General features: G+C 37.6%; 1 long non-coding RNA gene across 3 annotated transcripts; it reads left to right on the forward strand.

The window, feature by feature from the left end:
* Positions 1-1,232: 1,232 nt before the first annotated feature.
* Positions 1,233-15,307, forward strand: LOC113643915. Of its 3 annotated transcripts, XR_007143471.1 has the most exons (7): positions 1,233-1,491; positions 2,618-2,724; positions 2,879-2,937; positions 3,423-3,477; positions 13,847-13,908; positions 14,011-14,286; positions 14,374-15,307. It is a non-coding gene; the product is annotated as an uncharacterized LOC113643915 (long non-coding RNA). The 3 variants fall into 3 exon arrangements; XR_003440907.2 differs by having other exon boundaries at positions 14,011-15,307; XR_003440906.2 differs by having other exon boundaries at positions 1,485-1,575; positions 14,011-15,307.
* Positions 15,308-15,687: the final 380 nt, after the last annotated feature.

Below are 15,687 nucleotides of genomic sequence, written 5' to 3' on the forward strand. Positions count from 1 at the left end.
AGTGCTAATGACTTAAAATAGGACAAACAGCAATAACCAGACCAGGAACATCTGATAACTACAATTATTTACATCTTTGTCAATGGTTCAAAACAGTGTCATAGATTTTATACAGCTTTGGTGAGACACCAGCTCAAACGTTATATTAACATTATATAATTTTTCATCACTGTCTGGAATTTATTTTCACATTTTTCCTATCCTTTTGTACTTAATTAAACCAAAAATTAGGAAAAGTAATTTGTTAGAAATGTGGTTTTTCAGGTTGTCCGAGGAAATAAACACCTAAGCTGTGATTGGCTCCCAGGTCGTTTTGACATCAATACTGTATGGTACATGCATTGTTACTCTGGTTAAATATCTCATTTACCTCTTCTATATTTCACACTTTGTCTCTGTTGCTGGGCTGAAAACGTTCCACATCTGATCCCTGAAGACAGCTGAGGTGAGTAATGACTATTTCCTTTCTAGTCTCCAGTCTCCATTCTGTATACATGAAAATATATTTTTATAATCTAAAAGTTTTTTTTTAAATATACACAGCATATAAATGATGAACTACATTTATAGTTGATAAATGAAGAAGCATTTTCTAACGTAGATGCTGGTGTCACAATGTGACATGGTGAGACAAAGGCAAGTGAGGATCCAAATGCAGTTTTACTAATTTAATAACCAAAACAGAAACTCGCAGGCAAAACAGGGAACAGGGAACAGGGACTTGTCTGCAACTTGTCAATGACTGACGTCTCTGTTTATCACTTGTGAATCTACAAACAGATTCAGATTCAGATAATTTTATTTAATACCATGTCAGCAATCAAGCTATTTTCATGGCAAAAATCCAATTACAAAAACACAAATATCATATAAATGCAATAAAAACAAAACAAATATAAACAGCAAGTCATATTATATAATTTTCTTAAAATAACATACGATAAAAAAAAAACCTTTTCAGGCATAATGTCATTAAATATATAATAATTTAATAAAATAATTCTGCTTGTGTTAAGTTCAGGACAATCTATTAAAATATGTTTGACAGATAAGGGAATCTTACAGAACATACAGAAAGTATTTTTACCTTTAAGCAAAAAAACATGGGTCAATTTTTAATGTCCTTGTTAAGAGCTTCGGAATCTACAAATATTGTCAGTTTTCCTAACTGTCAAAAACTAATGGGTAACTAACATGGATTAGCTGCGGTAGTTAACCAAGGTAACCAACGTAACCAAAAATATAATTTTCTAACATTCAATATCATAAAACACATTCTGACTTGTGTAATGTAATCCCTTCTGTCTGGTTTTTATATTCCGTTCGTTTGAACAACAAAACGCAGCACAGAAGTCCGGCATCGTCATGAATTTGAAGTACAAGACCCCTGTTCCAAGATGGAGGCGGTTTTGACGCATTTTTAAAACCCCGAGGTGACATCTAGTGTAGATATCTATGGATGCAGGGCGGAAACACAGCAACAATAAAAAGGTAAACGTCGCATCAACTCATTGTTGGGTTGATGGTTGGTGTGTTGTGTGACACAAGTGAAAGTTTCTGCTGTATACTTTGCCGGTGAGATTAATGTTGTTTGTGTACAATATTATTCTACGTACGGGGCTGGAAGAATGAGCGCTCATACATTATACACCACGTAGTATACTTCTTTGTCTAGATACCTCAGGTATGGGGCGGTGCCTCCACCTGTATTTTAGTTAGTGAGGGAAGTATAGTGTAGTTAGGATTTTAGTTTCACTTTAGTTTGTAGATGAGCGTGACTAAAAGAAAGCAGTGTTAGGTAAGCGGGTTTTGACTTTCTGTTTCTATTCTTTGGCACCGCCGATTTTCCAGTCCTACCTGTTGTAGAAAACTATTTGTACACAATTGGGCATATATTATTGTAAATACGACTGCCACTTTGTACAGTAAAAAAAAACTTAACACAAGCATTGTGTCCGCATGTGTAATTACGGGCGTCGGCTATTTCGAGTAATTATCCTACAGAACCGGTTAGCCCTTTCTATCCCTTCACGGGAAGGTTATTCAAAGAGATGCTAGTTTACTTCAGCGGCAACAGAAGACTTTATAACAATATTACTGCAACAGATAATAATGAAGAACTGGTTAGAAACCACAAGAAGATGTATTGTCTAATCAGCAGTCAGACACAATCCGGTTTGTCTGAATTGTCGTTGTGTTTTAAGTTTTGTGATATTGTTTTGCACTTCCTGGCCACCTTATTTATCAGTGTTTTTATCACTAAATTTTGTGCCTCGATTATAATTATAATTCTGGCTGTATTTGCAATATGTATTTTAACTTTACCTTTGTCAGACGTGTAAATAGACAATCATTGTGTCTCTCTGTCATTGTCTTCTTAAACTTGGACATCATTTTTAGATTCAGTGTTTTCAGGGTGTCTGTACAGTCAGAATGAAGAAAAGGAGAAAAGCTGTGATATTTTACTTTATATTATTTTTAGGTAGAGGTTTATTCTTAGTAGTACAATATTAATAGAATTTGAGCTATCAAAAGTCAACTTTTTTCCTCAGACCAAAATTAATCTTAGAGCATTGGTGTTTTCATATACTTGCTAACTCAACGTTTTCTCTTTTAGGACTTCAGGACATGTATCAGTGTGAATAACAGAACAGAAGATCCTCTGAGATCCTCTTTTTTATTTTCACATTTTCTTTATCCTGTTGTAATTAATTAAACCAAAAGGTAGGAAACATCATTTAATAGTAATATTATTTTTCATATTGTTAACGTACAGTACACAAGCACCTAAGCTGTGACTGGCTACCAGGTACATTTGACATCAATACTGTATTGTACATGCATTGTTAATATGACATTTACCCGGTCTATATTTTAGACCTTGTCACTGGCACTGGGCTGAGAACGTTCCACATCAACTACCTGAAGAGTCCTGAGGTGAGTAATGACTTTATTTTCTCCCTAGTCACATCTATCTATCTGTCTGTCTGTCTGTCTGTCTATCTGTCTAATCCATTGTGTAACTGCAGGGTTCTTAATGGATTAGACTGAACTGGTTAATGGTTTCTCTTCCTACACAGAAGACACAAATTTGTTGTATCTTATGAAAGTACAAGATTTGTTTTTATTTTTATTTTTATTTTAGGGCAAGTCGTGGCCTAATTGTTAGAGAGTCTGACTCGTAAACCTAAGGTTGTGGGTTCGAGTCTCGGGCCGGCCACGACTGAGGTGCCCTTGAGCAAGGCACCGAACCCCCTAACTGCTCCCCGGGTGCCACAGCATAAATGGCTGCCCACTGCTCCAGGTGTGTGTTCACGGTGTGTGTGTTCACTGCTGTGTGTGTGCACTTTGGATGGGTCAAATGCAGAGAATGACTTCTGAGTATGGGTCACTGTACTTAGCCGTATGTCACTTCACTTCAGGTTATAAACAACACAATGGACTGGAAGCTGGTGCTGACCGTTTTGTGTCTGACTGGTAAGTCTTCTCATTTTGCTTTATTTCTCACTAAGGATCTGAATTTTACAGTTATTTACATGGTCCTACTCATTCTATAAATCTGATTTCTCATGTCAGACGCTGTATTGTGTATGAATTTGATGTTATAGGAGTACAACATTAAAGATGGTCATATTTGCACTACACAGAATTCTAATTTCTGTCCCTCTTTAGTTGAATATATTATGCTACCTTTTAGTAGCATACACTTTTTAATACTCTAGTGAAATGTATTGTGGACAGAAAATGTGCTGGAATTAAGCATCAAACAACCTGCACTGTTGTGTTTCAACACAATAACACTTGGCAGCAGATCCAAGCAGAATCAGACTGTACATTCAGAGCTGAAACTCAACAATACACAAGGGGCGGTGTTTGGGCGGTATGAAACAGTGTTGTCTCAGTTAAAGCTTAATCTTATGTTGAACTGAGGACAAGTTTCCTGCTTACTATTTTCTCAAGTGAGGGGCAATGCTACTGTCTGACATATACATATAACTGAGGGGCAGTGCTACTGTCTGACTTATATACATATAACTGAGGGGCAGTGCTACTGTCTGACTTATATACATATAACTGAGGGGCAGTGCTACTGTCTGACTCTGATATAACCACAATATGTAATGCTATATTTTTGTTACAAGTGTTGGCTGTAAATACACTAAGAAAATGGAACACTACAAATAACGCTGCCCTTTTATAGTCCATGTACTATGGAGGTCACTTTAAATAATCAGTGCTGCAGATTGCAGTGTATATAACAATCACCCAAGTTCCTGGTCATGTGTTTGGTATGTGTGCATATTATAACTCAAATTAAACCTCTAAATCAGCAGTGACCAACACCTCTACAATCAACACCTCTACAGCCACGATCGCACCTACAACCATCTCTACAAAAGACACAACTACAGCAAACACAACTACAGCAAATAGAACTACAGCAAACACAACTACAGCAAATAGACCTTCACCAAATACAACTTCAGCAAACACAACTACAGCAAATAGAACTTCACCAAACACAACTACAGCAAATAGAACTACAGCAAACACAACTACAGCAAACACAACTACAGCAAATAGAACTTTAACCACCACAACTACAGCAAACGCAAACACAACTGCAGCAAACACAACCACAGCAAATAGAACTTCAACTACAGCAAACACAACTACAACAAGCACAACTACAGCAAATAAAACTTTAACCACCAAAACTTCAGCAAACACAACTACAGCAAATAGAACTTCAACTACAGCAAACACAACTACAGCAAACACGACTGTAGCAAACACAACAACAGCAAATAGAACTTCAACTACAGCAAACACAACTACAGCAAACACAACTACAGCAAATAGAACTTTAACCACCACAACTACAGCAAACACAACTACAGCAAATAGAACTTTAACCACCACAACTGCAGCAAACACCACTACAGCAAATAGAACTTTAACCACCACAACTGCAGCAAACACCACTACAGCAAATAGAACTTTAACCACCACAACTGCAGCAAACACAACTTCAGCAAACACAACTACAGCAAATAGAACTTTACCCACCACAACTGCAGCAAATAGAACTTTAACCACCACAACTGCAGCAAACACCACTACAGCAAATAGAACTTTAACCACCACAACTACAGCAAACACAACTGCAGCAAACACCACTACAGCAAACACCACTACAGCAAATAGAACTTTAACCACCACAACTACAGCAAACACAACTACAGCAAATAGAACTTTAACCACCACAACTGCAGCAAACACAACTGCAGCAAATAGAACTTTAACCACCACAACTACAGCAAACACAACTGCAGCAAACAGCACTACAGTAAATAGAACTTTAACCACCACAACTGCAGCAAATAGAACTTTAACCACCACAACTGCAGCAAACACCACTACAGCAAATAGAACTTTAACCACCACAACTACAGCAAACACAACTGCAGCAAACACCACTACAGCAAACACCACTACAGCAAATAGAACTTTAACCACCACAACTGCAGCAAACAGCACTACAGCAAATAGAACTTTAACCACCACAACTACAGCAAACACAACTACAGCAAATAGAACTTTAACCACCACAACTGCAGCAAACACCACTACAGCAAATAGAACTTTAACCACCACAACTACAGCAAACACAACTACAGCAAATAGAACTTTAACCACCACAACTGCAGCAAACACCACTACAGCAAATAGAACTTTAACCACCACAACTACAGCAAACACAGCTACAGCAAATGCAACTACAGCAAATAGAACTTTAACCACCACAACTGCAGCAAACACCACTACAGCAAATAGAACTTTAACCACCACAACTACAGCAAACACCACTACAGCAAACACCACTACAGCAAATAGAACTTTAACCACCACAACTACAGCAAACACAACTGCAGCAAACACCACTACAGCAAATAGAACTTTAACCACCACAACTACAGCAAATATAACTTTAACCACCACAACTGCAGCAAACACAACTGCAGCAAATAGAACTTTAACCACCACAACTACAGCAAACACAACTGCAGCAAACAGCACTACAGCAAATAGAACTTTAACCACCACAACTGCAGCAAACACCACTACAGCAAATAGAACTTTAACCACCACAACTGCAGCAAACACAACTGCAGCAAACACCACTACAGCAAACACCACTACAGCAAATAGAACTTTAACCACCACAACTACAGCAAACACAACTACAGCAAATAGAACTTTAACCACCACAACTGCAGCAAACACAACTGCAGCAAATAGAACTTTAACCACCACAACTACAGCAAACACAACTGCAGCAAACAGCACTACAGCAAATAGAACTTTAACCACCACAACTACAGCAAACACAACTACAGCAAATAGAACTTTAACCACCACAACTGCAGCAAACACCACTACAGCAAATAGAACTTTAACCACCACAACTACAGCAAACACAGCTACAGCAAATGCAACTACAGCAAATAGAACTTTAACCACCACAACTGCAGCAAACACCACTACAGCAAATAGAACTTTAACCACCACAACTACAGCAAACACCACTACAGCAAACACCACTACAGCAAATAGAACTTTAACCACCACAACTACAGCAAACACAACTGCAGCAAACACCACTACAGCAAATAGAACTTTAACCACCACAACTACAGCAAATATAACTTTAACCACCACAACTGCAGCAAACACAACTGCAGCAAATAGAACTTTAACCACCACAACTACAGCAAACACAACTGCAGCAACAGCACTACAGCAAATAGAACTTTAACCACCACAACTGCAGCAAACACCACTACAGCAAATAGAACTTTAACCACCACAACTGCAGCAAACACAACTGCAGCAAACACCACTACAGCAAACACCACTACAGCAAATAGAACTTTAACCACCACAACTACAGCAAACACAACTACAGCAAATAGAACTTTAACCATCACAACTGCAGCAAACACAACTGCAGCAAATAGAACTTTAACCACCACAACTACAGCAAACACAACTGCAGCAAACAGCACTACAGCAAATAGAACTTTAACCACCACAACTACAGCAAACACAACTACAGCAAATAGAACTTTAACCACCACAACTGCAGCAAACACCACTACAGCAAATAGAACTTTAACCACCACAACTGCAGCAAACACCACTACAGCAAATAGAACTTTAACCACCACAACTACAGCAAACACCACTACAGGAAATGCAACTACAGCAAATAGAACTTTAACCACCACAACTGCAGCAAACACCACTACAGCAAATAGAACTTTAACCACCACAACTTCACCAAACACAACAACTGCAGCAAACACAACCACAGCAAATAGAACTTCAACTACAGCAAACACCACTACAGCAAATAGAACTTTAACCACCACAACTACAGCAAACACAACTACAGCAAATATAACTTTAACCACCACAACTGCAGCAAACACCACTACAGCAAATAGAACTTTAACCACCACAACTGCAGCAAACACAACTTCAGCAAACACAACTACAGCAAATAGAACTTTACCCACCACAACTGCAGCAAACACCACTACAGCAAATAGAACTTTAACCACCACAACTACAGCAAACACAACTGCAGCAAACACCACTACAGCAAACACCACTACAGCAAATAGAACTTTAACCACCACAACTGCAGCAAACACAACTGCAGCAAATAGAACTTTAACCACCACAACTACAGCAAACACAACTGCAGCAAACAGCACTACAGCAAATAGAACTTTAACCACCACAACTACAGCAAACACAACTACAGCAAATATAACTTTAACCACCACAACTGCAGCAAACACCACTACAGCAAATAGAACTTTAACCACCACAACTGCAGCAAACACAACTTCAGCAAACACAACTACAGCAAATAGAACTTTACCCACCACAACTGCAGCAAACACCACTACAGCAAATAGAACTTTAACCACCACAACTACAGCAAACACAACTGCAGCAAACACCACTACAGCAAACACCACTACAGCAAATAGAACTTTAACCACCACAACTACAGCAAACACAACTACAGCAAATAGAACTTTAACCACCACAACTGCAGCAAACACAACTGCAGCAAATAGAACTTTAACCACCACAACTACAGCAAACACAACTGCAGCAAACAGCACTACAGCAAATAGAACTTTAACCACCAAAACTACAGCAAACACAACTACAGCAAATAGAACTTTAACCACCACAACTGCAGCAAACACCACTACAGCAAATAGAACTTTAACCACCACAACTACAGCAAACACAACTACAGCAAATAGAACTTTAACCACCACAACTGCAGCAAACACAACTACAGCAAATAGAACTTTAACCACCACAACTACAGCAAACACCACTACAGCAAATGCAACTACAGCAAATAGAACTTTAACCACCACAACTGCAGCAAACACCACTACAGCAAATAGAACTTTAACCACCACAACTACAGCAAACACAACTGCAGCAAACACAACCACAGCAAATAGAACTTTAACCATCACAACTACAGCAAACACAACTACAGCAAATAGAACTTTAACCACCACAACTACAGCAAACACAAACACAACTACAGCAAATGCAACTACAGGAAATAGAACTTTAACCACCACAACTACAGCAAACACAACTACAGCAAATGCAACTACAGCAAATAGAACTTTAACCACCACAACTGCAGCAAACACAACTACAGCAAATAGAACTTCAGCTACAGCAAACACAACTACAGCAAATAGAACTTTAACCACCACAACTACAGCAAACACAACCACAGCAAATAGAACGTTAACCACCACAAATAGAGCAAACACAACTACAGCAAACACAATCACAGCAAACCAAACTATAGCAAATAGAACTTTAACCACCACAAGTTCAGCAAACACAACTACAGCAAATAGAACTTCAACCACCACAACTACAGCAAACACAACTACAGCAAATAGAACTTCAACTACAGCAAACACAACTACAGCAAACACAACTACAGCAAATAGAACTTCAACTACAGCAAACACAACTACAGCAAATAGAACTTTAACCACCACAACTTCACCAAACACAACAACTGCAGCAAACACAACCACAGCAAATAGAACTTCAACTACAGCAAACACAACTACAGCAAATAGAACTTTAACCATCACAACTACAGCAAACACAACTACAGCAAACACAACTACAGCAAATAGAACTTCAACTACAGCAAACACAACTACAGCAAATAGAACTTTAACCACCACAACTACAGCAAACACAACTACAGCAAACACAACTACAGCAAACCAAACTACAGCAAATAGAACTTCACCAAACACCACTACAGCAAACACAACTACAGCAAATAGAACTTCAACCACCACAACTACAGCAAACACAAACACAACTACAGCAAACGCAACTACAGGAAATAGAACTTTAACCACCACAACTTCAGCAAACACAACTACAGCAAATAGAACTTTAACCACCACAACTACAGCGAACACAACTGTAGCAAACGCAACTACAGCAAATAGAACTTTAACCACCACAACTACAGCAAACACAACTGCAGCAAACAGCACTACAGCAAATAGAACTTTAACCACCACAACTACAGCAAACACAACTGCAGCAAACACAACCACAGCAAATAGAACTTCAACTACAGCAAACACAACTACAGCAAACACAATCACAGCAAACCAAACTACAGCAAATAGAACTTTTACCACCACAAGTTCAGCAAACACAACTACAGCAAACACAACTACAGCAAACACGACTACAGCAAACCAAACTACAGCAAACCAAACTACAGCAAATAGAACTTTAACCACCACAAGTTCAGCAAACACAACTACAGCAAATAGAACTTCACCAAACACCACTACAACAAACACAACTACAGCAAATAGAACTTCAACCACCACAACTACAGCAAACACAACTGCAGCAAACACAACCACAGCAAATAGAACTTCAACTACAGCAAACACAACTACAGCAAACACAATCACAGCAAACGCAACTACAGCAAATAGAACTTTAACCACCACAACTACAGCAAACACAACTACAGCAAATAGAACTTTAACCACCACAACTACAGCGAACACAACTGTAGCAAACGCAACTACAGCAAATAGAACTTCAACTACAGCAAACACAACTACAGCAAATAGAACTTTAACCACCACAACTACAGCAAACACAACCACAGCAAACCAAACTACAGCAAACCAAACTACAGCAAATAGAACTGCACCAAACACCACTACAGCAAACACAACTACAGCAAATAGAACTTCAACCACCACAACTACAGCAAACGCAACTACAGCAAATAGAACTTCAACCACCACAACTACAGCAAACACAACTACAGCAAACGCAACTACAGCAAATAGAACTTCACCAAACACCACTACAGCAAACACAACTACAGCAAATAGAACTTCAACCACCACAACTACAGCAAACACAACTACAGCAAACGCAACTACAGCAAATAGAACTTTAACCACCACAACTACAGCAAACACAACTACAGCAAATAGAACTTTAACCACCACAACTGCAGCAAACACAACTTCAGCAAACACAACTACAGCAAATAGAACTTCACCAAACACAACTACAGCAAACACAACTACAGCAAATAGAACTACAGCAAATAGAACTTCACCAAACACAACTTCAGCAAACACAACTACAGCAAATAGAACTTCACCAAACACAACTACAGCAAACACAACTGCAGCAAACACAAACACAACTGCAGCAAACACAAACACAACTGCAGCAAACACAAACACAACTGCAGCAAACACAACTTCAACTTCACCAAACACAACTGCAGCAAACACAACTACTGCAAATAGAACTTCAACTACAGCAAACACAACCACAGCAAACAAAACTACAGCAAATAGAACTTTAACCACCGCAACTACAGCAAACACAACTACAGCAAACGCAACTACAGCAAATAGAACTTCACCAAACACAACTTCAGCAAACACAACTACAGCAAATAGAACTTCAACTACAGCAAACACAACTACAGAAAATAGAACTTTAACCACCACAACTACAGCAAACACAACTGCAGCAAACACAACCACAGCAAATAGAACTTCAACTACAGCAAACAACCACAGCAAATAGAACTTTAACCACCACAACTACAGCAAACGCAACTACAGCAAACGCAACTACAGCAAACGCAACTACAGCAAATAGAACTTCAACTACAGCAAACACAACTACAGCAAACGCAACTACAGCAAATAGAACTTTAACCACCGCAACTACAGCAAACACAACTACAGCAAACGCAACTACAGCAAATAGAACTTTAACCACCACAACTACAGCAAACATAAACACAACTGCAGCAAACACAAACACAACTGCAGCAAACACAACTACAGCAAACAAAACTACAGCAAATAGAACTTTAACCACCACAACTTCAGCAAACACAACTTCAGCAAACACAACTTCAGCAAACACAACTTCAGCAAATAGAACTTTAACCACCACAACTACAGCAAACGCAACTACAGCAAATAGAACTTCAACTACAGCAAACACAACCACAGCAAATAGAACTTCAACTACAGCAAACACAACTACAGCAAACACAACTGCAGCAAACACAACTGCAGCAAACACAATTACAGCAAATAGAACTTTAACCCTCTGGGGTTGACAGGCGCGCCGGCGTGTTTTTGGCGCTTTTTTCCTTTTCAACGTGAACTCCACTTAAAATACTCCGTCATTCATAATCATACACATACATGTAATACATGTAATACTTATCACACAAACATGATACATGTCTAATGAAAGCCTGAATGTCTACTTTTAAATGAGGTAATTAAAATCGAAAGCAAATATTGTCTTTTTGTGTAATCTGTATGTAAGTAAAGAGAGGTACAGTTTTTCTGGCTCGACCTCATTAACGCTAATGTGATCCCACCTACCACGTGTGCACCATTCATATGGAAATGACCTGACGCAGGCTATGCAAACAAGATCAACGCCCCAAACAATGCTGTAAGAAGCACCAAGTTTTAACAGATTCCATTAAAGATTAAAAAATATTCCTTTAAAGATTCCATTAAAGATTTTAACAGAGCCATATTGTATTGGTCATATACAATATTGTTACTTGTATACATATTTTACTTTATTATTTATTTTAAGCATCTGTCTTGTAGTATAGTGTCTGTTTGCTCGGTCTCTTGTCTGGCACACATGCACTTTATGTGGATTTTAGGATTTTTTTAGTACTTATCTCTTGTCTGGCACTGTTTGCACTAGTTAAATATTCTAAATAAACTACAAACACAAAATATACACATTTATTTTGTCTTCACATTCTTTTAACTCCTTCTTCTTGTAATCTCCACATTCTTGTAACTCCTCTCTGTCACACACTTACCTGAAAGGCTCATTATGCAGCTCATTATGCGGGCCTTTGTCTTCTCAGGTGTGAATTACATTAATATGCATGATAGTTGACGCCTACTCGCATATGCCCTTTACAAACAAAAAGTGTCTTAGAAAATTTAAATCAATATATTGTTTCCTGTGAGCGAGTAAACAAGCAGATTTTCACAATTTTGAAGCAAAAACACTAGGATACAAGATCCAGTTCTCAAAAGTCCTGTGAACCGACATTCTGTATGTGTTTTATGGCCTTATTCAAGTGATTTATAATGTTTCATTTTTCACTAACCACGCATAAACATTGTTTTCTCAAAAACACAATCATGTACATACATGCTGCTCACATATTATTGTAGTCCAGTTTGTGCTGATTGCAGTGATATTAGATTTTAGCCATTTATATCTTCATAAGCAACTGAAAAAAGCACAAATATCAGGGTATGTCAACTTCTCCAGGCCCAAAAATACCCTTAGACCCCAGAGGGTTAACCACCACAACTACAGCAAACACAACTACAGCAAATAGAACTTTAGCCACCACAACTACAGCAAACACAACTACAGCAAATAGAACTTCAACTACAGCAAACACAACTACAGCAAATAGAACTTCAACTACAGCAAACACAACTACAGCAAATAGAACTTCAACTACAGCAAACACAACTACAGCAAATAGAACTTTAACCACCACAACTACAGCAAACACAACTACAGCAAACACAACTTTAACCGCCACAACTACAGCAAACACAACTTTAACCACCACAACTTCAGCAAACACAAGTTGAACTACAGCAAACACAACTACAGCAAATAGAACTACAGCAAGCACAAGTTGAACTACAGCAAACACAACTACAGCAAATAGAACTTCAACCACCACACCTTTACTACAGCTAACACAACTTCAGAAATTGCAACTTCAGCCACCAAAGCTTCAGGAAACAGAACTTACGTAAGTTTTATTGATCATGCTTCCATTTACAATTTAATCGATTTTGACACTTGAACAATTTTGGTGCCATATTAGAAAACCTGAAAAACACATAATGGCTCAAATGTTGGCTCTCGTTAGAAGGGATATAGTAAGTCTAGTCTTTGCACTTTTCTCATTTTTTAGTTCTGTTTTATTCCTTGATATGAGTACTGCACAATCAGACTCAATGTTCATGTCATGGGGCATGTATGAATTTAAACATTTTTATGTTTTAATATATTAATGATTCACTGCCTTTAACTCATTGGGTACTGAATGTGACAGACTAGTTTAATGTGTTTGAAACGGCTGCTGATACTCAACTGATTCATTTCTAATTTCTTTCAGGTTGAACCATTGTTCAAGAAAGCATTTAAAAACTTCATTCTCATGCAAATTATAAAGTTTAGGTGAGAAAGAAAATATGGTTCTGAATATTTATTTTTCCTTTTTTTCTTTGTTGATTTATGATTCTTTGTTTAACTTCTATCTCTATGTTTGTTCTCTTTCAGGAATGGTTCTACTATTACAGAAAGTAACCTTTTATATGGATTCTAGTGCCCCAAATGTTACTCTAACCCAAGTGAAAGACGTCTTTCTCGGTGGACTCACAAACTTCACCTTTTCAGTTAATCCAGCCTCCATCATGGTCAAACAGATTGGTCAGTATTGACCAGGGGTCGGCAACCCAAAATGTTCAAAGAGCCATATTGGACCAAAGAAAACAAAAAACAAATCTGTCTGGAACCGCAAAAAATAAAAAGGCTTGTTTTAAGGCAACACAGGCTGTAAGTGTATATTAGCTATATTAGCCTACTACCAAAATGACAAATACATAATGAGCATTCATGATTAAATGTTTATTTTCCCTGCAGCGCATCCTAAATGGAATGACACATCACGTAACTACTCTGCTGTACGATATTTAGTGCTTTAAGTTTAACTTACATTACAATATTAATGTATTATGTTTTGTTGCATTGATAGATTCAATTAGATTTAATTCAAATAGATTTACAGTCATAGATTCTTCATCTTTTAATTTTACTTAAGTAGCATCACACATGTCAGACACACTATACATGTTTATCTGGTTTTTGCCTAAATGTTTTTATGTTAAACTCGATACAAATGTATGCGATTATTTGGGCAACACTTAAAAGATATGTTGTGCAGTACATTTGACATCTACACTGGCAGCTCAAAACTCTCAATGCTGACATGTTTTTTTTAAGAATGTTCTATTTTATATCAAATATTATTGTACAAAGATAGTGTGAGTGCTGTTTAATAATTGAATGCAATATTGTTAAAGATCTAGTGAAGTTATTCCTTTAATCACAGAGCAACTTCTTGGCAGCTACACCTTCAAAAGGTTCATGCTGTTCATTTAAGGAGAAGAAGAACCTTGTCAAAATATTGTGAGGGAAAATACTTTCTTATTCAGATATTTTAGAGACAATCAACCCATATGGTTTGCACAGTAGCTTCACTTTTATACAGGTGAAAAACAGAGGAATCACTTTATAAAATGTCAGAAGGGAAAGCACATTATTGCCTTTTTTAGATCTTCTAGAGAGACATTTAATCCTAGTATAATCTACACAACTACACCTTTAAACTGGTCCTGCAGAATAGGATAGAATAGGATGGATATAACAGCCTAAATGTGACTGTATGTGTGAATGGTACACTGTGATGGACTAGAATTCCATCCAAATGTCTGTATACTGTATGTAAGATATTCTAGACTCTAAATGTACCTACTGTATGAGGTATAATAAATCACTTAATTCAAGCAAATGTGCATGGTTTAGCAAACACAAAACCACACATGTACACTCAACTGACACTTGAATAGTTTTGAAAATTAAATATGTTTTGGCACAATGAATAGACTACTTCCATGTTACAAGTTGCTCTAAAATATGAAATATTTTCCTTGTTCCATTGCCTTTGAATATCCTGTTACTGTGGCCACACACTCACGTATCACACATGGCTAGTCTAATCTAGCTTAAATACACTGGAATTTGATCAGGAAAACATCTATTCCAATTAACTAACATAACGCTTATGCTTTCATGTCTTTAATTTATCTTAAAATGTTAATGATATGAATAAACATTATTAGCCTGCTCATGGAAGGTAGAAAATCTGAAAGAGCACTTTCAATAGCTACAGACTGT

This window comes from Tachysurus fulvidraco, chromosome 7 (assembly GCF_022655615.1).
Source record: "Tachysurus fulvidraco isolate hzauxx_2018 chromosome 7, HZAU_PFXX_2.0, whole genome shotgun sequence".
Classification (NCBI taxonomy): Eukaryota; Metazoa; Chordata; class Actinopteri; order Siluriformes; family Bagridae; genus Tachysurus; species Tachysurus fulvidraco.